This window comes from Macaca thibetana, chromosome 7, assembly GCF_024542745.1.
Source record: "Macaca thibetana thibetana isolate TM-01 chromosome 7, ASM2454274v1, whole genome shotgun sequence".
Classification (NCBI taxonomy): domain Eukaryota; kingdom Metazoa; phylum Chordata; class Mammalia; order Primates; family Cercopithecidae; genus Macaca; species Macaca thibetana.
Window position 1 is genome coordinate 166,057,160 of NC_065584.1, and position 20,859 is coordinate 166,078,018.

The 20,859-nt window shown below is 43.2% G+C and overlaps 1 protein-coding gene across 1 annotated transcript in view; it reads right to left on the reverse strand.

Moving 5' to 3' along the window:
• MESD (mesoderm development LRP chaperone) overlaps nt 1-2,689 on the reverse strand; it is a 51,014-nt gene extending 48,325 nt beyond the window's left edge. The window contains exon 1 of the mRNA XM_050798573.1: nt 2,685-2,689. The gene's annotated coding sequence lies outside the window, so the exon portion shown is untranslated. The remainder of the gene's footprint in view (nt 1-2,684) is intronic.
• Nucleotides 2,690-20,859: the final 18,170 nt, after the last annotated feature.

Here is a 20,859-nt window from a genome sequence, read left to right on the forward strand (position 1 = left end):
TAATTTTCAGGGAACTTATGCTCAGGGCCATGTGGTCCTTTAAAGTTTTGTTACCCAATGTAGGTCCAGAGACCAGCAGTGCCGCTGTCACCTGGCAGCTTGTTAAAAATGTAGACTCTCAGTTTCAACCCTGGAGTCTGGATATACTGTTATGGTTTGAATGTGTCCCTTAAAGTTCATGTGTTGGAAACTTATCCCTAAAGCAACAATGTGGAGAGGTAGACCTTTAGGAGACAATTAGGTCGTTAGGGTTCTGTCCTCGTGAATAGATTGATGCTGTTATAGCAAGAGTTGTAAAGAATACATTATAAACAATGAGTTTGGCCCCCCATCCTCCACCTCTCTTTCCCCATGTAATAGCTTCTGCCATGTTATGACAAAGTAAGAAGGCCCTCACCAAATGCCAGCTCCTTGATCTAGGACTTCTCAGCCTTCATAATCATGAGCCAATAAATTTCTGTTTATTATAAATTACCCAATCTGTGATTTTCTGTTTCAGCACAAAACAGACAAAGACACTTACCGAATCAGAACCTGCATTTTCCCAAGGCCCCCAGGTGATTTGTGTGCATGGCATAATTTCAGAAACACAGCTATAGGGGAAGAGAAGAGGCGCTAGCATCTAACAGATCTGGGTTCAAATCCTAGCTCTGGCATTTAGTAGCTGGTGACCTAGAGCACATCACTTGCCCTCACTGAGGCTTGGTTTCCTCCTCTGTAAAATGATTATTGCACTCTCGATGCCACAGTGTATGGAAGCCGATAGATTGCCAGGTGAGGTAATACACAAAGCTAGCATTTGGAGATTCTCTACAAATATCCTGTGTCCTTCCTGGACTCACCCAGCCTCATGCATCCTCTCACATTACAAGGCTTCTAGGGATCCCAGGGATGCCTTCTTGCCTGACTTCAGCAGGGCGGCATGCATTACATTTTTCTGGAGATAATGACAGTGGGCATGCATAACTGTTCGTACTCTCTGGCTTCGCCCATTAATCTCAACACTTACTGTTGTGGTACAGGCCTGGGTATATACGACAGAGGGGGACAGGGCTTTTCATTCCTCAATCTATGGATGGATGAATTCCATTGCTAGCATAATATAATATGGATGCAGGTAACCATGCCTCTATTTCCACTGTGTTTAAAATGTCATAATATATAGCATAGCATAGTTAGGGTTTGAGTCTTCCCACAGTAATGGTACCTAAGGAAGGAGGTGAGGCCTTGGAGAATGACTTTAGTCTCTTGGTTCAAGGCAACAGAAACCTGGCTTAAATTAGCTCGTACAACAGTGGGTTGGTTCATGGTCTCCTAGAAGGAAATGAGCCAAAAAACAAAGGCATAGCAGGGCCTCAGGAAAAAATTAAATCTTGGAACCTTGAATACTTAGGGACTTGCTCTCTATTTTTCTTCCGTTTCTTTTTGTGTGTTAACTTCATTCTCACTGACCACCAGACTTTGCCCAAATAGTAAGAAATGTGACCACCATTTATGGTCCATATGATGTGAAACGGATATTCTATATCCATGTATGAATAAATGATCGTTATCTATATCTAGGTCTAGGTCTGTATTTATATCTATGACAATATAAAGTAGTTCTTCACACTAAAGAGTGAAATAAGTCCAACATATCAGAAGTGCCCTTCCTGTAAATAAAAGCAATCTGCGTTTCACTCTCTCATTTGGGATTTGTTTCCAAGTTACCCACAGCTCAGATCCTCTCTACATGCCATCAGAAGGTAACCAACCCCCAGTGAAAAGGTAAAGAATAGTCTATAAATTTGGTGGTTACAACATCTTAAAATGAAGAGGGGCAGTAGTGCAGAAAGAAGAATTGCCAGCGCAGTCCAGAGAAAGGAGACTGGGGGAGTGGGCAATAAGAATCTTGGGAATTTGGAAGTGGCAGAACCAAATGCTACAATCTCTGCATTGCCAATCAGTAGGAGCTAGAAGGATAGTTTGATCCTGACACCTCCAGTGGGAATTAATACTTAGGGAAAAGAAGTATGTCAGAAACTAAGGATGCAAGTGGGCCTTGGGAAAGCATTCCAATATTTGTACCTTTACAAAAATCATATACTAAATTAAGATAATAACATTTAGCATACTTCATATTAGTAACAATAAATATTATGTAAGGAATTCCCATTTATCATTCCTTATTTGATACGAGCTTTTTAGAAACTTCTTCCTCCTCCATTTTAACTAGATGGTTGTAAATTCATTTTGTATTGCTACCAAAGATATGCATAATACACCAGCATCTGCACAGTCTCTGCATCCTGTTTAAAACCTCTCTATTTTTAAGATATAGGATTGTCAGGTTCTGCTGCCAGTTCTCACTGGGTTCCAAAGATCTTTTCCAGGTCTTCCCTCCCAACAGGGGTGTTCTGAAGTGCTCTACTGCAGGACTTCTCAAACTGTACTGTGCATGTGAATCCCCCCGGGGATCTGGTTAAAATGCAGACTCCTACTCCACAGGCCTGCAGTGGGGCTGAAGGTTTGCATTTCTAATGAGCTCTCAGGTGATGCAGAGGCAGCTGGCACAGAGACCCCAACTTTGAGCAGCTCAGCAAGGCTCTCTGTGACCTTTTCCTTCACTGCAGTTGGCTTTATGCCCCCCAGTCCTTCAGCAGGAGGCTTCACTTCTTTGCCATCTGCTCGGCTTCTTTTTCTAGCCCCCACATTCTCATCTTCTAATTATCCCCAACAGGGGGTGCTTTGTTAAATAAAATTTCCCCAGGTTTCTCAGGAATAAAATCAGAATGGCTAGAGTTTCTCGCCAGGGAACCTCCCCAGTGAGGATAAGGAGTGAAGGAGCGAAAGGCTGGGAGTAATTGGACAAGGAACACAGATTTTAGAAAAGGAGAGTCAGCAAGAAGTAGGTGTCATGCTAGGGTCAGAGGATCTCAAAGGGTCTATATTGCTTCAGGACTGGGAGAGTCCGAAATGAAATTCCAGTCATGTAATTGTGACTCAGCCTGTGGAATGAACTTTGTGTGCTCACTCATACACGATCTTTTCCTTCCTGGTACTCACTTGCCTACCCCCTTGTAGTTAGGTGGGGCCATGTGATGAATTCTGGCTGGCAGTTTGTGAGTGGAAGTAATGTGTATCACCCCTATGCTGAAGCATTTACCTGCTGGTATAAGACCCTTGAGCACTCTTGCCCTGCTGCATTGATGAAGAAGGCCACCTGTTTCAGTGGTGCAATATAGGATGTTGAGCCTTTGTCAACCTGTTTTGCTGAGTCATCGTTGCTTTGTCAGCCTGTTTCGTGGGTCATCATTGGTTGAGTGATCAAGACTTACACCATTGTTTGTCATTGCTTTAACTAGGAGCAGTGTTTGTTACTGCAGCAAAAACTAGCTTATCCTGACTTATACTGCACAGTGAGAGAGGGAAGGAGGAAGCACAGAGGGAATTAGTGAAGCTTCATGGAAGCTCCCCCAGGTACAGACTTAGACCATATATAAAAGATGGAGGAAGCAGGGCTGCCTCCCAACAGAGCTCAGGAAGAACGGAGGCTTAAACTAGAGCTTAAAAAGAGCAGAGGCTTGGGGAAAATGCTGATCTCATCAGAAGGAGGTTTTATGGCTCTGTATAGATTAAGAAGAACAGGAAAAGGAAAGACACATTGTTTGGAGGAAATGATGTAAATATACGAGGGGACAAAGAGGAAGCAAAACTGCTCACCTCCTACTTTGCTTCCATTTTCCATAGCAAGGGAAATAATTTTTAATCTGAAAAGGGTGAAACAAAGGGCATGAAGGGGGAAGTGGCGTTTAAGACATTAGACACTGAGCTTTGTCTCTTCAGCATCTAACATTGCACTGGCACAGTGGTGTTGCTCAAGAACATTTGCTGAATGAATGAATACAAATATGTGAAGGGGTATGAAGAGGGTCTAACTTATTTTATTGGATTCAAGTCTTTGGGCCCAGATGAATTAAATTCCAAGGTCCTGAGAGGAAGTGCAGCTGTGAAAGCAGAAGCAGTGTTAGTAATCTTCCAGAAATCAAGGGCAATGGGAAAGGGAAGGTCAGATTAGAAATCTGAGTTCTTTTAATAAAGGGAGGAAGAAAGGGGGAAGCCAGAGCCTCTCCAACAGTGAATTAATTTTAATGTCTGGCACAATTCTAGAAGCATCTATTCCCATTTCTCTTCTAGAAATGAGTCTATTAAGTTGATGACTTAGGAACAACTGGGAAATAAAATAGTTATTGGGAGTCTGTTTATACTTAGAATCACTTATTTTTATTGAGGACTTACCTAGTGCCAATCAATGTGCAATCAACAATTGCACAGATTATTTTAGTCAACGCTCATCATCATCTAATGAGGCACCACATTCTTACAGTTGAGGACAGGGATCATACCATCAGGATCCACATCCTGCTCTCCCTGACTCCAAAAACAGTGCTCTCCACCATGAAGCTGCAAGAGCCCCCACAACTGGTGGAGAGCTGTTGGGGGAGAGGTGAAGACTGGCTGGAGGGTGGGATAAGTTAAAGCCCCTTCACCTGTGGCCACAGAGACCACCCTACATGCTGCCCTATGTTTACAAAATCAGAATGGCCTGGAAGTCGGCATGTGGCTGAAGCCTCCCTCTTGACCAGGATGCACAGTGGAGCTTCAGAACCACTGCATAGGAGGATGGAAATGGTGGTCTTCACCAATTTGAAGGACACTGACGTGAAAGAAGAAACAGGGAAGATAATTAGTGTTATTGTTTGGATATTTGTGCCCTCCAAATCACATGCTAAAATGTGATCCCCAGTGTTGGAGGTGGACCTAGTGGGAGGTCATGGGGATGGATCTCTCATAAATGGCTTAGTACCCTCCTCCCGGTAGTAAGTTCTCACTCTATTAGTTCACGTGAGATCTGATTGTTAAAAAGGGTCTAGGTCCTCCCTCCTGTCTCTATTGCTCCCATTCTCACCGTGTGACACCCCTGCTCCTCCTTTGACTTCTCTCATGATTGTAAGCTCCCTGAGGCCTTACCAGAAGCAGATGCCAGCTCTATGCTCCTTGTACAGTCTATAGAACTCTGAGCCAAAATAAACCTCTTTTCTTTATAAATTATCCAGCCTCAGGCATTCCTTTGTAGCAATGCAAAATGAACTAGTGCAATATGTTAGCTTGAAATAGCCAATTTCCCTCTTGTTGATTGTCATCTGTTGATTTTTTCCTTCTGTGCAGCCTTAGCATCATTAGGGGAAAACCTTAGGCTGATTTGCTCACAGGAGGGAGAGGACAGAGCTCATGGAGAAATGGGAAATTATTGTCAAGCAGAAATGAAGTGTAGAAAGGTGCTCAAAGGAGAGAAAGATGGGCAAGAGGTGCTAATTGTCTGCCAGTTCCTCATGCTCCCACGCTGCCCCCAAACACCACTAGAGTCTAATTCTTGAGTGGGAGTGGTGGCAAGTAAAGACACACACAAGTATGAGAGAATCCCAGAGCATGGCATGTTTGCAGCTTCCCAAGGCATGTCCTGGTAAAATTCCAAGCTCTTTAAAATCCACCCTCAATTTTCCAAAGCAAATTCTGTATTAATATCTGGTCATATTTAAGATGCATGTCATATTGTTCCAAAACCCTTAGTGCATTTCCCAGCTTTAATAACTTCAGAAGTATAAATGAAACAAACTTACAAAAGAGGTTATATAAAAATGTAATTATTTAAATTCCATTTACACTTACTGAATTTGTGAATTTGAAGCAATATATTTTTTAATTTGACATTTTAAAAAATGATAGACTCCTCTTGCAGATGGTAAGCATTGACTGAAACAAACAATTAAAAATGGGATTGTTCTAAATTCACAAAACTAAAAAGGTCTAAAAGAAACTTGAATAACTAAAACTTCAGATGATTTTTTTGGTAAGTTTGCAACATTTGTTTACACTTCTGCAATGATTAAAGCTTAAAACTGGCAGGGCATGGTGGCTCATACCTGTAATCCCAGCACTTTCAGAGGTCGAGGCAGGAAAATTACCTGAGGCCGGGAGTTTAAGAATAGCCTGGGCAACACAGTGAGGCCCCATCTCTAAAAAAGATTTACGAAGTAGCTGGACATGGTGGCATCTACCCATAGTCCCAGCTACTTAGGAGGGTGAGGCAGAAGGATGGCTTGAGTGCAGGAGTTTGAGGTTACAGTGAGCTATGATTGTACCTGCTGCACTCCATCCTGGGTACCTGTCTCCAAAGAAAGAAAGAAAGAAGAGCTTAAAGCTTCTCTAAGATTTTGGAAACACTGTGTAAGAAGACAGTTTCTCATCCTCCACTGTCAAATTACTTTGCCAGCTGAATCTGCAAGCTGTGCAAACAGCATTCAATACTAGGAGCTGTGGGTTGCTTATCAATGACCAATCAGGACTTTGAACTTTAAAATTCTGTAATCATTGCCAAGTCCTCAGGCGTATTTGGAGTTTCTGTTTCTTTGGCTTCTGTTTCTGTGTGTTGGCTTGTTTTATGAATTTTGGTTTGTTTTGTAATTTATAAGAGCTCTGAGATCCAGGTAAGCCTATTCCCATAGTGAAGCAAAAGAGGTGCTGTGTGTGTATTTTAAAAAAATTTCATCATGGAAGCTTTCAGAAATACAAAAAGTAGTATAAATCCCCATGACCCAACCCCAATCACTATGAATGTTTTATTTATTATTTTGCTGAAGTATTTCAGAGCAAATCATAAATGTGTAAAGTTTTGTTGAGCTTAAAAAGACAGCTTCAGTATTGGAAATGGAACCAAATAGTATTAGAGTAATTGTCAGAGAGAGAGAAAGAAAGAACAAAAGAGGGAGGGTGGGAGGGAGAGAAGATACTGAAATAGAAGAACATCCACAATGAGATTCCTATATTTATCCCCTCATTCCTTCCTGGTCCCTTTCCACAGTTTTCTCTACTTCCCACCTACTTAGTTCTTTACTTTGAAATATCAACAACCTTGGCAAGCAGATACAGACGAAGGTTTTGTATCAGAATGAAGGAAAAGGAAGCCCGCACTCTTTTCTGTGTCCTTTTAGGCCTCTCTCCTGCCTGTCTTCCCTTGGAGTTTGCAGTCTCACTGTCAGGCCTTTAAGGAGCTAGGTGGCTTCCTTTCCCTTTTCTTGTGCAGAAGGAACTTAACTCTTAATCCTGGAACATAGCCATTTTTCCTTTGCTAGCAAGGCTTGGGAATAGGGCAAGGAAAGGAAAACTCTATATAGTGGAAGGGATCTGTCATTCCTTGGGGACACATCACCCTGGAACAGCATTTCCTCAAACTACAGTTCTATGAATGTCTAGAATTCTGATTAATGAAACTAGGATTTCCACCAATAAAGCTCCCCAAATTAGTTTGGGGCACAATATTTACAAGAAATATTAGCCTGTTAAAAACTTAAATGATATGCAATAAAAATAACCCTCTTTAACTTTATCTTAGTTTTAGTGGAACTTTTTTCTGACTACCTATTAATATCTCATTGTATATTAGTTTTTTGTAAAGCACAGTTTGGGGAATGCTGTCTTGAAATTAGTCTTTCTGATCTGAAACAACAGGGTGGGATAAATCGCCTCTCCCAGCTTGGTAAGGGACAACTCATTCCATTTGGATATTTAGATGTGATGGAAGGTCAGAAACCAGAGAGTCAGAGCTGACTAAGGGGATATAGGGTCATTAGATCCAACGTGGAGTATACATGGTGATTGCAGAGGGCCAGTGTGATTACTGGTTAAGGCAGGCAAAGCCACCAGACAAAGCAGAAAAGAGGGGTACTCAGGTGCCCACTGGCAGCCTTGAAATTGGTGTGCGATCCTACAGAGACCCGGGTTGGGGTCAAGGGAGCCTGTTGCTCTGGTGGCTCAGGGCATGGGCTGCTGAGGCTAGGGTGAACTCAGACTTGCTCCTAGAGGCCTATGGCCAAAAAGAACATTCATTCTTGAAACAGCAGTGCAAAGACCACCAGCCCAAGGGAGGAGTTAGAAGAGCAGAGGAAAAATAACCCAACAATTATGTACATATGTATGTATTTTTATAGCATGTGTCAGTAAGGAATTTTTACACTTTCAAGATGTTTTAGAAGTAAATTAAAAAGCAATCTCAAAAGACAGCATGATATTTAAATGATTTCATCGCCCACTTTTAGCACTTTCAAACTATGTCTTTGCCATTCTTGAGATCTTAATTTTGATTCATTCTCAAAATTGTGCCACTCTTTTGTGAAGACTACGCTGTTGTTTTCTTGGCATTTAGCTTTGTAGAGACCAGCTTGACCTGTGTTCCTCTATATATAATTTATTTTCTTTTAAAGACCTAGATTCTTATGGAAATTTATTTTAACTTTGAAAACATTTTAAACTTTTTAGTTTGAAATAATAGACTCACAGGAGGTTGTTAAAATACTACATAAAGTACTGTGTATACTTCACCTAGCTTCCCCCAATGGTGACATCTTACTTAATAATATCTATTTATTTGTTTATTTATTTTTAAATAGAGTTGGCGTCTCGCCATATTGCCCAAGCTGTCTCCAACTCCTGGGCTCAAATGAGCCTCCTGCCTCGGCCTCCCAAAGTGTTGGGATTACAGGCATGAGCCTTGGTACCTAGCCTATAATACAGTATAAAAACCAGGGCATTGACATTGGTACAATACTGTTAATTAGTCTACAGGCTTTTTCTTTTTTTTTTGACAAAGAGCCTTGCTCTGTTGCCCAGGCTGGAGAGCAGTGCTGAGATCTTGGCTGACTGCAACCTCCACCTCCCGGGCTCCAGCGATTCTCCTGCCTCGGCCTCCCGAGTAGCTGGGATTACAGCACCGCCACGCCTGGCAAATTTTTTGTATTATTAGTAGAGATGGGGTTTTGCCATGTTGGCCAGGCTGGTCTCAAACTCCTGGCCTCAAGTGATCCACCCACCTCAGCCTCCCAAAGTGTTAGGATTACAGGCTTTATTGTAATCCCAATCCTTTTATTGGATAGTTCTATGCAATTTTAGATTAGATTCCAACATTTATCTTACAAATCTTTTCCTTCCTTTGAGCCCTGAAGCCATTGCCTTAGTTCAGGTCTCACTGTTTTTCACCTGTAAGATTCCAGTAATCTCCCAGCATCCTCCATTCATTCCTCTATTCCCTCTCATCCGTCATGTACCCTCCTGGCAGAGTTATCTTTCCAAACTATAAACCCCTATTTATCTTCCAGCTTTAAGGCTTTCAAGTAATCCTCTATTGCTACAAGATAAAGTCTAAACTGATTTTGGATTTTGCCCTTGTATTTCTCTCTCTGACCCTACATCTTTCTCACTTATAATCTGCACTCCAATTGCTGGTAGCTGCCTTGCTGTACTTTTACTGGGCGTATGCATTCAGACATACTTTTCCTCCTGTCTAGAGTACCTTCTTGCCTTTGTGCATCTGAAAAATTCCTTCTGTTCTGTCAAGAATTTGCTCAAATGCTGCCATTTTCTGGGAAGATTTCTCTTCTTTGCTCCCATAATTTCTTTTTTTTTTAATTTTAATTTTTAAGTTCAGGGGTACATGTACAGATTTGTTATATAGGTAAACTAGTGTCATAGGGGTTTGTTGTACAGATTATTTTGTCACCCATTAGTTGTTTTCCTGATCCTCTCCCCGCTCCCACCCTCCACCCTCCAGTAGGCCCCAGTGTCTGCTGTTCCGCTCTATGTGTCCATGTGTTCTCATCATTTAGCTCTCACTTTTAAGTGAGAACATGTGGTATTTGGTTTTCTGTTTCTATATTAGTTTGCTAAGGATAGTGGCCTCTAGCTTCATCCATGTTCCTGCAGAGGACATGATCTTATTTTTTATGCTCCCATAATTTATTTTTCTTGCCTGTTAATATAGCACTTCTTGAATAGCTGTTTCTATTCATGTAGGCATACATTAGAAATGTATTCAAGCAATAGAGTCCTGAGTATAAATGGCGGCTTAAACAAGTGGAGGTTATTTTTCTCATAATAAGATATGCAGACGTAAGCAGTTCATAGGAAGGAAATGCACTCACCAATGTCATCAGGAACACAGGGACTTTACATATTACTCCTCCGTCCATGGTCTCTGGCTTGTCACCCCTTCATCACTAGATGGCTGCTGTATCATGTCTACATTCCAGACAGGAAGCAAAAAAGCTGTGTGCGAAGCTGTCCCTCTTTTCGTGTTATAGCAAAAGCTTTTCCAGAACACCCCTCAGCAGACTTCTGTTTATATTTCCTTGACCTGAATTGTATTTCATAGCCATTTTTAGCTAGAAGGGAGAGTAGATAAACAAGTATTTCACTCCACAATCTCTAAAACAGAGAAGGGCAAGGGAGAGGAGAATTGGAATGATGTGTAGAGTGAGTCAACCTACAGTGTATCTCCTACATACAGTGTCTCTGTTGGACTGAGAACTACCTGCTAGAAGATGGGAGTATTCTATTAATACTAATTTCTGTTCTGAATTCCTTTGTGTCTGTTATAGTATTTGGCCTTTGGTAAATACTTCTTTGAAATTCATAAATATTTGCTTTATTTTGTTTTTAAATTTTATTTCATGTTTTATTTTTTTTTTGAGATAGAGTCTTGCTCTATCACCTAGGCTGGAGTGCAGTGGCAGGATCTCGGCTCACCACAGCCTCTGTGTCCTGGGTTCAAGTGATTCTCGTGCCTCAGCCTCCTGAGTAGCTGGGACTACAGGTGTGCTCCACCATGCCTGGCTACTTTTTGTATTTTTAGTAGAGGCAGGGTTTCATCATGTTGGCCAGGCTGGTATTGAACTCCTGACCTCAGGTGATCCACCCACCTCGGCCTCCCAAAATGTGGGATTACAGGTGTGAGCCACCGCATCTGGCTGAAATTATAAATATTTGAATGAACACATGCATGCAGTATACCAAACATTAAGAAAAATAGGAAGGGTTTTAATTTTTATTTTGTTAGAGAAAGGTTGTTTTTCATTCACAATCTGAAGCTGTGCACAGGTATACAAACACAAAGAGACATAGATTTGTGTGCTATTAGGTAGAATAACAGTAGCAGTTAGGGCCTAAAGCCTCAGATCTATTCTCTGCCATTCTCTGTAGGTTACTGTCTTATTGGTGTGAGAAGAGGGGAGACTAGATCATAGGGCAACCAATAACCCTTTTTTTTAAAAAAACGGAATTTAGCTCTTGTTGCCCAGGCTAGAGTGCAGTGGTGTGATCTCAGCTCACCACAACCTCTGCCTCCCGGATTCAAGTGGTTCTCCTGCCTCAGCCTCCACAGGTGCCTGCCACCACGCCCAGCTAATTTTTTGTAATTTTAGTAGAGACGGAGTTTCTCCATGTTGGGCAGGTTGGTCTTGAACTCCTGACCTCAGGTGATTCACCCGCCTCAGTCTCCCAAAGTGCTGGATTACAGGTGTGAGCCACCATGCCCAGCCATAACCCTCTTGAGTAGCAAATGCTGACTAGACACATGGAGGAGGAAAGAGGAGGAAAGAGGAGGGTCAACTCAGAGAGAGGGGAGCAAAACTGGGGTGTGCCCACAAACCATCACTTCACTAATGGTCTTTAACTACTTGGGAGAGATTATATTCTTTTGGATGGTGAGACTGTTCCTATTTTGCAAACCACTGTAAATTTATTCTTCTATGTTGTAATTCCCTTTAGCTACCCAAGCTCTTCAGTAAAATGAGCCTCACACATACAGCTGTATGAGGTGGTGTTGTGGAGGCCCATAGGATAGTGAAGATTGGGCTTTCCCAGGCCACCCTCCCGGAGGCCAGTGTGGCAGAAGCAACCCTGCATGGACACAGATAACTGTGAACTTGCTGGGGCTGGCTCAGCAAGTGAAGATGGGATATTATGGAACTGTCAACAGCAGCACTGACAGAAGCAGGAGGGGACACACCTGCCAAGAGAGCGACTCAGGATCAGACTCGGGGCTCATAGCAAACCCTATCATCTCCAAATATATTGGAGAAAGGAGTCTCTGGAATGGAGACGAGGGATGAAGAGAGGGTTGCCAGGATCCAGTGTTGCATCTTATGAATTGTGACCTTCAGCAAGTTACCATCCTTTCTAAATCTTATAGGACCAACACCACAGGGTTATTGTGAGGAGAAGAGGAGAAAATGCACAGGACGCACTTAGAACGTAGTTAATGCTCAATAGTTATTACCACCGTCTTGGAAATCTTAAGTTCTACTTCTTATCCCTCATTATAAACAAGGGGAAGCTGAGCCAAAAGGGTGTAAAGATTGTTCCAAAGTACAGTGCTATGTTGCCACAGTACTCTAGGCATAGCTTCATGTCAGCCCTTATCATATTGCTCAAAAATTGTTTTTGTACCAGTTTCCACCACTGGACTGTTATTTGAAGGGCAAGGGCTGCCTAAGCCAGCTGACACACCTGACACAGGGCACATGCCACAGCATGTAGTATTGCTCAACTAATGTTTGTGGAGCTGAAGTGTCACACAGCCAACCTCTCCACACTCTTATTCCACACGCACTACCTCCCTTACCAGTGTGACCTCTCCCCAACCTCTAACCTCTCCTCTGGCTGTTTGAAGTGTCCTGGAAAACCTTGAGCAGACGTTTTCATTCAACAAGGACTTCCAAGGGACAACCACCCTTTCCCTTCCTGTCCGTTCTTGGGCAAGGCAGAAACTCTCAGTTCACAACAGGAAACCAATACCTTTGTGCTATCAGAAGACATTTCCTTCACAGCACAAAACGTCTGAGTAATAATTTCAAGCCGGGCTTCACCCATTTCCTGTGAAAGGAGGCAAATTTGCCTATCCTTGTCCTGGAGAGCCCTGGTTTCCCAGGCCTGCAGTGGTGCAAAGCCTTCTGCGCTGGGAAGATGAGTCTATCTTCTCCCTTTCACATACCAGATCCAGCATCCTGTGTAGCAGACACACTTGGGATGGCTTCTTAACATTTATCCAGAACACAGTCACTGTGACTAATTTGTGCCCTGTTCTGAGTATATTTCATAGGCAGCTTTGAGAGTACAAAACTCCTGGTTAAAGAAAGTCACAGCTTTTTCTGAAAGTCGAGTCAATTTGGCTACCAGTAATTAACAGAGGTTGGGGCCATGAAAAGTCTGTGGGGCTGATTTTCAGTAGCTCCTTTGTAACTGGTTTTTGTCTGTATGGAAAAATGACCGGTTTTTCCTGACCATATGGTCCATTCCACTGTCTTGGGACAGGGGTTAGAGCACCCGGGACAGATGACACTATACACTCTTAGGATTCTGAAAGTAATCTAGTCCTTCTTAGTGATCACATTTGATCTTTTAATGTTAAGTCTGGGAAAGTTAAGGGACACTCTTATTCAATTGCCTCTATTTTACAAAAGGGAACACTGAAGCCTCCAAAGGCAAATGACTTCTCAGAGGCTGCAGAAGAGCAGCGTCAGAACCAGGTTAGAAGTCAGGTTTCTTCATTTTTAGGAACATTGCCTTCCCTCCTCCAAAGATGAACATTTTGAATTCCAATCTTTTAGTATTGTCTTAGAAGCTTCTTATATGGGTAGCAGAATTCCTTGTGTTTCTACAAGAAAAGTCGGCAGGAACTCCTGGGTTTTAGGGAGAATTTAGACCAACCTTTTTCTTCCCACACCACGTTAGGCAGGAAGGGAAGGAACAGGCTTATCTTGAGCAGCTCCAGGCAAAGATATTTAATCATATGAAGTAGAAAGAGTTCATGAGGGAGACAGTGATCAGCCAGCTTACCGTCATGGTGGAAGGTTAGCCTGTCCGCAGCAGTCAAAGCAAAGTATGCCTCCAGTTTCTACAGCGGTCAGTGGTCACGCCTCATCCATGGGGGCTAAGCTGGAGAGACCAAGCAGAAGCATCAAGCATGCATTTATTGGTGGTAAAACTGGCACTGGAATCATTCAGTTTTGAGAACAAGGATGCAGAATCTGTAGAAATCAATTGGCCGGGTGTGGCAGCTCACGCCTGTAATCCCATCCCAGCATGTTGGGAGGCCGAGGCAGGCAGATCACCTGATGTCAGGAGTTCAAGACCAGTGTGGCCAACATGGTGAAATTCCGTCTCTAAAAATACAAAAATTATTTGGGCATGATGGCAGGTGCCTGTAATCCCAGCTACTCAGGAGGCTGAGGAGGGAGAGAATTGCTTGAACTCAGGAGGTGGAATTTGCAGTGAGCTGAGGTCATACTATTGTACTCCAGACTGGACGACAGAGGAGACTACATCTAAAAAAAAAAAGAGAGAGAAATCAATTGACTGAAAGAGGCACTAAAAGCCAAGACTAAGAGTAGTAAGTTCTCTAAAGCGAGAAGGGGAGGTCCCAGATCTTGTGGGACAGGAATAGTGTAGGACATACAGGTAACCATGTGGACTAGACCAGAATTGTTTCTCTCGCCACACTGGTTTCAGTGCCTTGCCAGTGCCTTAGGAAGGAGAACGTGTCTGAATGCTTGAATCTAAGTATGTATTCGGTTGGTGCAAAAGTAATTGCAGTTTTTCCCATTACATACATTTTCCCGTTTTCAGTTCAGGGAGTGGGCTTCACCATTTTCTGTTTTCTTTTCTTTCCTTTGTTTGGGGATGAGGAAGATGGGGTCTCTCTGTTACCCAGGTTGGAGTTCAGTGGCTCTTCACAGGATCTATCAAAAGGCACTACAGCCTCGAACTGTTGTGCTCAAGCAATCTTTCTGCCTCAGCCTCCCAAGTAGCTGGGACTACAGATGCGCCACTAGGCCTGGGTAAATTTTTTTTTTTTTTTTTTTTGGAGATGGGAGTCTCTCTATATTGCCCAGGCTGGTCTCAAACTCCGGGACTCAAACAATCCTCCCATCCCAAAGTGCTGGGATTGCAAGCGTGAACTACCATAATTGGCCTCCATGTATTTTTATAGACAAATGCTTTATCAAGCAGGGTCCTGAACAAATGGCATAGCCAAATTTGGATAATTTGAGGAGAATTTAATAAAGGGAGAAATTGCAAAGGTGCGGAGATTAGGGAATTAGTACCATCATGTGGGGCTTGTATGGCTCAAAGGGAGAAGGGAAGTGAGCAGTGGGGAAATCTGGAAGGAGACAGTCTTATAAAGGAAATGCTTTGAAGAGAGCAATGACTTTTGGTCAAGGGACACAGTCACTTGCAGGAAAACTCACAGGGAGAAACCCGGAGAACAAACGCCCTGACCTCACTTTCCTCCCTCCAAAGCCAACAAGAAGCCAGAGAAGCAGGGGGCCGATTGACACATTGCACACAAACCAGCCTCCTGGGCACGACATCAGGGGTGGGAATTGGGGAAAGGGGATATCTGGAAGGGTCAATGGGAGTCTTCTGGCATGGTTACTTGGACTGCACAGTCCCTAGCTGATGCTGCTATTGGCTATGCCACTTATTGTGCCCACATGTCTTTTAGGGAGATTTGTGCAAAGAGAACAGGGCCAGGCATGTTTTATTTATTTGCAATGAGGGCTTTGAACTCAACTCCCTCTGTGGACCCCCTGGCCCTGGTGAGCTGCCCAGGAGCCCACTTGAACTACAAAACTCTCCCAGCACCTCTGGCCTAAGCCAAAACTAAATAAAGGCCAAGTGACCTCCTCAGTTCATTGCTTGCCCTAAGGCCCACACCCTAACCCTGGTCCTTGCCAGCCCATGAAGAGAGGAGGCAAGGAGGACGAGGAGGACAGTCTCATTAAGGTGAAGAGAGTGTCTCATTTATCTCTAAAGTTTGGAGCAGCTAAGCCACCCATTGCCATGCGTTTCCTGGCATGGGGCCCCTCCCAGGTGGGAGGCAGCCCCAGGCCTGTCATATTTCACATGCACAGGAGTCCAGTTTGCCAGTGTGAAAATCCCAAGAGAAAGACCATGCCATTACAGAGCGTTAAGAAAAAAGATTGAACTATTTTTATAAATTATAAAAGTAATACATGCTCAAGTAAAAATCTCAAAATTAAAAATACAGAATGGTGTAAAACAAACAATAAAAAGACTTTTGCCCACTCACCACTCTCATTTCCTAGAGTTAAAAAACTGCCCTAGGGCTAGACACGGTGGCTCACACCGGTAATCCCACCACTTTGGGAGGCTGAGATGGGCGGATCATGAGGTCAGGAGTTCAAGACCAGCCTGGTCAACATGGTAAAACCCCATCTCTACTAAAAATACAAAAATTAGCCCGGCGTGGTGGTGAGCATCTGTAATCCCAGCTACTGAGGAGGCTGAGGCAGGATAATTGCTTGAACCCAGGAGGTGGAGGTTGTAGTGAACTGAGATCGTGCCATTGCACTCCAGCCTGGGCAACAAGCCACTGATCAGAGATCTTAAAATTGGAAAGGGTGTACATCTTAGAATGAATGAAAATATGAACAGGCTAAAAAACTGCCCTGGGTTCTTTTATTTCCTTCTATAATTTTATATACAGCTAAACACATTTTTAAACATAGGTGGGGTCATATTGTACATAGTATTCTGCGTCTTGTTTTGTTTTAGGTACTTGACCAACATATGGGCTGACTGCTAACATAGTCGCAACTGAAGATGATCCAACCTCGATGTGGTCCAACCTGGTCAGGGTTACAAAAAAGTCCAACCAGTACACATTTTTATGAATCTGCCATCATCAGATACTGTCCATTTGCTTAACTGCTCAGTCTACAAGTATTTATTGAATGTTTGCTATGGTTCACTGTGCTAGGCAAGAGGACTGGAGAGTTGAATAACATGGAGTTCCTACTCTGGACTTTATCTGAGGAGGGAAACAGATATATGCAGGTGATATTGTTTGGCTCTGTCCCCACCCAAATCTCATATTGAATTGTAATCCCCATGTGTGGAGGGAGGGACCTGGTGGGAGGTGATTGGCTCATGGGGAGTGGTTTCCTCCATGCTGTTCTCGTGATAGTGAGAGAGTTCTCATGAGATCTAATGGTTTTAAAAGTGGCACTTCCTCCTTCACTCTCTCTCTCCTGCCGCCTTGTGAAGAAGGTGCCAGCTTCCCCTTCATCTTCCACCGTGATTGTAAGTTTCCTGAGGCCTCCCCAGCCATGCAGAACTGTGAGTCAATTAAACCTCTTTTGTATATAAATTACCCAGTCTCAGGCAGTTCTTTATAGCAGTGTGAGAATGGACTGATACAGTAAGTGACTATAATTCAGCATGGCAAGCATGTTGATACATATGTGAAGAGGGTAATATGGAAATCCTGATGTCAGGCACCTCACCCAGTCTGAGTTGGGGAGGAAATCAAGGAAGACTTGCTCGTGGAGGTGATTCTCTAAATTTAAGCTTTAAAAAGTTAATAAGAATTGGCTGCAAGAGGGAGGCAGTGGAAGGAGAAGCCCTGGTGAAGGGACAGCAGGAGCACAGGTCTGGAAGCAAGATGCAAACTTACTCTTATTCTGTTGGAACATAATGCATGAGATAGAAAATAGCAAAGAGGAGTTAAAGAGGTAGGCAGAGGCCAGACAAGAACAGATGTTGTAGGCCATGGTAAAGAGTTTGTATCCTACCTAGTATGCAATGGGAGAGCTACTTAAGGGTTTTCTACGAGAAGCATCATTGTAATTATGTTAGTCAAGTTAGGCTAGGTTCTGCTATAGTAACAAATTACCCTTGACTTAAGTGCCAGTGACTACCACAACAAAGGCTTACTTTTTGCTTACACTTCTTGCACAAAATAGAACAGTTGAGGGCCCTGTTCCATATAGTCATTCAGGGATCCAGGCAAAAAAGGCTCTGCTATCTTGTAGCAGCACCATCTGGAACATGGTGATCATATTAACAGGGAAGAACAACTGTGCTTTTCAGTGCCTGTAACTGAAGATGACTCACATTCCTTCTACTCACATTTTCATATTGGAGCTGGTCATATAGCCCCTTCCCTCCCAACTACAAGAAGGAGAAGAAAGCATGGAAGAGGCTGGGTGCGATGGCTCATGCATATAATCCCAGCACTTTGGGAGGCCGGCGCAGGTGGATTACTTGAGGCCAGGAGTTCGAGACCAAACTGTCCAAAATGTGAAACCCTGTCTTTACTAAAAGTACAAAAATTAGCTGGGTGTGGTGGTGAGCACCTATAATCCCAGCTACTTGGGAGACTGAGACAGGAGAATCTCTTGAACCCAGGAGGCGGAGGTTGCAGTGAGCCGAGATCCTGCCATTGCACTCCAGCCTGGGCGACAAAAAAACAAACAAACAAACAAACAAACAAAAAACAAGGAAGAGCAAATGGGGACAAGGAGGAAAGACACTATCCTCACTACAAACAAAATATGGAATTCCAAACACATAGTGGTCAAGGCACAGAAGATGAATTTCCGTGGTTTAAATCCAGTGGAAGAGCAATTTGTGGCAGTAACTTAGGAGAAAGATAACAAGGTCCTAAATCAGGCAGATGGTGGTAGGAAGGGAGTTGAAGGGAAGCAATAAAGAAATATTTGGAAATACAATTGACAAAACTTGGCAAGCCATTTAATGGGCAAAAGTAAAGGTGTTGAGGACAACCTGCAGTTTTCTGTACTGGGCAGCTGGGGGTAGGGGAGATGGTCACAGATCTAGAGAATGCTGGAGGGGAGCAGCTTAGTGGGGAGGATGAAGTCAGTTTTGGACATGTCGAATTTGGCATACTAGTGAGGTGTCTGGAAAGGGGATTTCTAGCAGAATTGGATATGTGGTCCCAGAGCTCAGAAGAAAGATCTAAGGGGGAGATTGCTAGGTGTTGAAATCATGAGTATAACAACTGGTAAACATGACAGCAGGTGATAAATACACAGTGGGAATATGTATGCACTGAGGATTTATTATGTTCTGTGGCTGATCTGTGCACCTTATGTGTATTATCTTATTTAAACTTAAGCAGTCTTGAAAAGGTATGCATTATTATTATCCCCATTTTAGAGGTGAGGAAACCGAGTCAGAGAGGTAAGTATTTTCCCCGAATCACACAGCATGGATTCACAGAGCTAGGATTCACATCCTGGCATGTCAAACCCCAAAACATGGAGCCTGGGCCTCATGAAGGGAATGAGACTGATCTTAATCCTAGTCAACAAATCAAAGGACATAGAAGAGTTTTCTAGGTTGGGGCAAGTGCTTCAACAAATTCTAGGAGCTGGGAACGAACATTTCAGTGTTGGTGAGCAGGGAGGATCTGATCTGGGCTGGAGTAGAAGCTTCATCTTGATGTCAGGCACATAGCATGGCTTGGCTTCTGAGACCATGAGCAGGGGTTTCCCTTTCTCCAGCCACAAGTTCCTGTCACCTTATCTGTAAGCCACAGTCCAGCACCTATATCTTGAGTGTGCATGCAGTGTGTTAAGTGCAAGAAGCACACAGAATTGAATAAAATGCCTGGTTAGGTCTCCTGCTTTGTATTTTACTCTAAATACAGTAGTTCATATTTCCTGCCTGTCATCAAATTGGTTTGGGCCTGTATCCCAGCATGCCAAGTTCATTCTGACACTATCATTTGTTTGTTCAAATAGTTTTCATGAGTGAGCCATCTGCAATCTCAATGCCTGGCAGTGGGCCTCCTCTATGGGATATATCAGAGGCAGGGTTGGGCGTGGAATCAGGAAATATGGTTTCCATGCTTAACTCTACTCCTCACTAATGATGTCACCTCGAGCAAGTGAGGTAATTTCTCTGCCTTCTTGTCTTTTAATTGAGCATAGTAGCACTTACCTGAAGGTACCATTGTGACTTTTAGATAAGATGATGTGACGATCAAAGCGGAATGCAAAGATAGCAGTGTAATTGATTCAAGTCACTGCTGTGTTCTTGTTAATTCCATATGCAGGCCTCACAATGATTACTTCCAGCCCTCTCTTTCTACCTTAGATTCTCAAATCGACACACTCCCCATCCAACAAATGGCTGTACCTTCTATTTCATTTGCAGTAGTGAATTATAGTTTATATACTTACTATAGCACCATTGAATATGATAACTGAAGATGATGCTTACCTCCTGCCATGATTTATCCAGAATCATATCCAGGAAGTGAACAAGTCATGGCTCAAGCCCACTCCTGTTTGATTTCCAGCCATCCTCTCTAAGCCTCATCTTCCAAGTCCTCAATTTCTTCTTCCTTTTTAGAGGAAAATGTGTTCCTTCAGCTGTAAAGTTTCCCTCCCTCCTCTGACTCAGACCTCATATTTATCAGTCCCCATCGCCATCTCCCCTCTCTCTTTGCCTTCCTTCTCCCTCTACCCTTATGGGTTTGTTACTGGGAAAGCACAGGCTCACTGCCTGACACACCTAGAAGCCAATACTATGTCACTGGCTTTTGAGAGAAGAAAGGCTTTATTGCAAGTTGACTGGCAAGGAATTAGGAGGCAGTGCTTAAATTTGTCTTCTCGAGCTGGGGACTGGGACAGATGTTATAGGCAGGGGTAATGAGATGCGATCTAATTGGATCTTGCAATGAGGTGATGCTAGGTGTGATCTGACTGGATCATGCTGTGGGAATGATGCCAGGGCTCCATCTGATGGAATCATGGATCCTGCCACGTGTCTGCTTCTTAACTCACTTCCTTATTCTTTGGTCTGAGCACTTAGGTTCCACCTGTGTTGCACACTTGGTTCATCTGGGTATGCTCAGGTTACATAACTTGCAACCTGGGGTCCATAGCAACTGATAAACAATGCACAATTTTATTACACAAAGTTGGACCAGATTGGACTGGTACTGCAGTTATACTTTCAAAGGTACGCAGGCCCACCCTTTACTGGGAAGCCATATGTTATATGGTCAGGCTTTGTGCCCCCACCCAAATCTCCTCTTGAATTATAATCCCCGTAAGCCCCACATGTCAATGGAGAGACCAGGTGGAGGTAACTGAATCATGGGGGCAGTTCTCCCATGCTGTTCTCATGATAGTGAGTAAGTTTTCATGAGAT